We start from the raw sequence: 3,132 nt of genomic DNA, 5'->3' as shown, positions 1-3,132 counted from the left end.
TGCTGAATTTGGATAAAATATAAAGTTTGCTGAATTTGGTAAGTTAATATAAAGTTTGCTGAATTTGGATAGTTAATATAAAGTTTGCTGAATTTGGATAGTTAATGAAGTTTGCTGAATTTGAATAGTAATAAAGTTTGCTGAAATTTTACAAGCTGTTGGTGTAAAGAATAGTGTTCAGATAAAATGTGTTCTCAGATATACATGGAACATGGAGAAAGTGCAGATTGTATAAACTATTTTGAAGTTGTTGATTTTATTTTTTTTGTGCCATTTTGTATTTTGTTAAATATATTGTTTAGATAGGTTAGAAGTAGTCATTGTATGCTTAAACTTTCACACAGCCATAAGATAAAGTGCAAATATTGAGTTTATTTTAGTCATATACATGTGTGTTAAAAACTTAGTGTGCTAGCAGCAAAAGTGTTGTTGTTTACGCCATTTAGAATAAGGCCAGTCTTCTGTGAAGTCTAACCAAGTTCTGTTGAAATGGCTTTTCCACTTTTATAATAAATTAAATATTAAGATGTTTCAAACTCATATTGACCAGTTCTGAAAGCATGACAAATCAAACACATGAACAGAGCATTACGTTTTATTGATTTATGTACCATGCATAAAGATTAACATTATTTTAATCATGGGACCAGCTCATTATTTAGTGTATTTTGTAATACAACTACATCTCAATCATGTTTTCACCACAAGACTGTCTGTCATATTTCCCAAAGTTGAAACAAGTAGTCATAAAACTATTAATTTATTAATCATGTATATACCAGTAGTCAACTATGTCTCAATAATATTCAAATTGCCATATTTTCAGATTACCGTAGTTAATTTTATTAATTTTTGAATTTTTTGTGTACATCTGACGTGAAATTAATATGACAATGCACAAGAACTCTGTTTCAGACACACTGCTTTGTTTCAGACACACTGCTTTCTGGTTGAGGTCAAAGGTTCCGTTATTTGATTACAATGCAATATTTTATTTTTGATAAACTCTAATCCCTGTAATGGGTTATGATGTATAAATAACAGTTATTGCAAAATATAATTTAAATATATTCATTAATTGATTTATTATTTTGGTTTCCTCATAGGATTTCACTTTTTTCCCCCGCCGATGGAATCGGGAGGGGGATATAGTTTGGCGTTGTCCGTCCATCCTTCCGTCCGAATTTCGTTTCCGGAGTAGTTCTCTGGAACTACTGGCTGGAATTCAACGAAACTGTATGGGAATCATCAATATCAAGAGGAGATGCGCATATCGTCGACTTGTTCCGGTCTGACACTTTAACTCAGAGTTATGGCCCTTGATTAGTTATGCAGTATGCATATAGAGTAAAAATCGTTTCCGGAGTAGTTCTCTGCAACTACTGGCTGGAATTTAACGAAACTTTATGGGAATCATCAATATCAAGAGGAGATGCGCATATCGTCGGCTTGTTTCGGTCCGACACTTTAACTCAGAGTTATGGCCCTTGATTAGTTATGCAGTATGCATATAGAGTAAAAATCGTTTCCGGAGTAGTTCTCTGCAACTACTGGCTGGAATTTAACGAAACTTTATGGGAATCATCAATATCAAGAGGAGATGCGCATATCGTCGGCTTGTTTTGGTCCGACACTTTAACTCAGAGTTATGGCCCTTGATTAGTTATGCAGTATGCATATAGAGTAAAAATCGTTTCCGGAGTAGTTCTCTGCAACTACTGGCTGGAATTCAACGAAACTTTATGGGAATCATCAATACCAAGGGGAGATGCGCATATCGTCGCCTTGTTCCGGTCAGACACTTTAACTCAGAGTTATGGCCCTTGATTAGTTATGCAGTATGCATATAGAGTTAAAATCGTATTCGCGCTACTTCTCTGCAACTACTGGCTGGAATTCAACGAAACTTTATGGGAACCTTCAATACCAAGGGGAGATGCGCATATCGTCGCCTTGTTCCGGTCAGACACTTTAACTCAGAGTTATGACCCTTGATTAGTTATGCAGTATGCATATAGAGTAAAAATCGTTTCCGTGCTACTTCTCTGCAACTACTGGCTGGAATTCAATGAAACTCTATGGGAACCTTCAATACCAAGGGGAGATGCGCATATCGTCGCCTTGTTCCGGTCAGACACTTTAACTCAGAGTTATGGCCCTTGATTAGTTATGCAGTATGCATATAGACTCATATTATAGAGTAAAAATCGTTTCAGCCCTACTACTCTGCAACTACTGGCTGAAATTCAGCAAAACTTTATGGGAACCTTTAATACCAAGAGGAGATGGGCATATCATTACCTTGTTTGGGTCAGACACTTTAACTCAGAGTTATGGCTCTTGATTAGTTATGCAGTATGCATATAGAGCAAAAATCGTTTCCGCGCTACTTCTCTGCAACTACTGGTTGGAATTCAACAAAACTTTATGGGAACCTTCAATACCAGGAGAAGATGCGCATATCATTGCCTTGTTGGGGTCAGACATTTTAACTCAGAGTTATGGCCCTTGATTAGTTATGCAGTATGCATATAGAAAATATTTGTTTCTGCGCTACTTCTCTGCAACTACTGGCTGGAATTCAATGAAACTTTATTGGAACCTTCAATACCAAGAGGAGATGCGCATATCGTCTCCTTGTTCGGGTCAGACATTTTAACTTTGAGTTATGGCCCTTGATAACTTATGCAGTATACAACCAGAGCAATAATTGTTTATGTGCTACTTCTCTGTAACTACTGGCTGGAATTCAATGAAACTTTATGGGATACAAAGAGGAGATGTGCATAAAGTCGCCTTGTTCCGGTCAGACACATATAACTCAGATTTATGGCCCTTGATTAGTTATGCAGTATGCATACATCTCATTGGCATTTCCAGATATTACTTTTTAACACAGAGTTATGGCTCTGTTATTGCCCTGAATATTTATCAAGTTCAAAGAATATTACTGTTAATGCCATTATAAATATATAAATAAAGCCTTATGTCTTCAGTTGTTGTGTTAGTAATAACCAGTACTCGGCGGGGGATATAAATTCAACGAATTTGCTTGTATAGAACCCTGTCTCAGTTATGCTCAAGTTATTTAGTGTTAATTGATTTTAAATTGATCTTAAGTAATTATTTAGA

This window comes from Ruditapes philippinarum, unplaced genomic scaffold (assembly GCF_026571515.1).
Source record: "Ruditapes philippinarum isolate M1 unplaced genomic scaffold, ASM2657151v2 ctg71_1_1_1_1, whole genome shotgun sequence".
NCBI classification, from domain to species: Eukaryota; Metazoa; Mollusca; class Bivalvia; order Venerida; family Veneridae; genus Ruditapes; species Ruditapes philippinarum.
Note: the sequence above shows the minus strand (reverse complement) of the source record.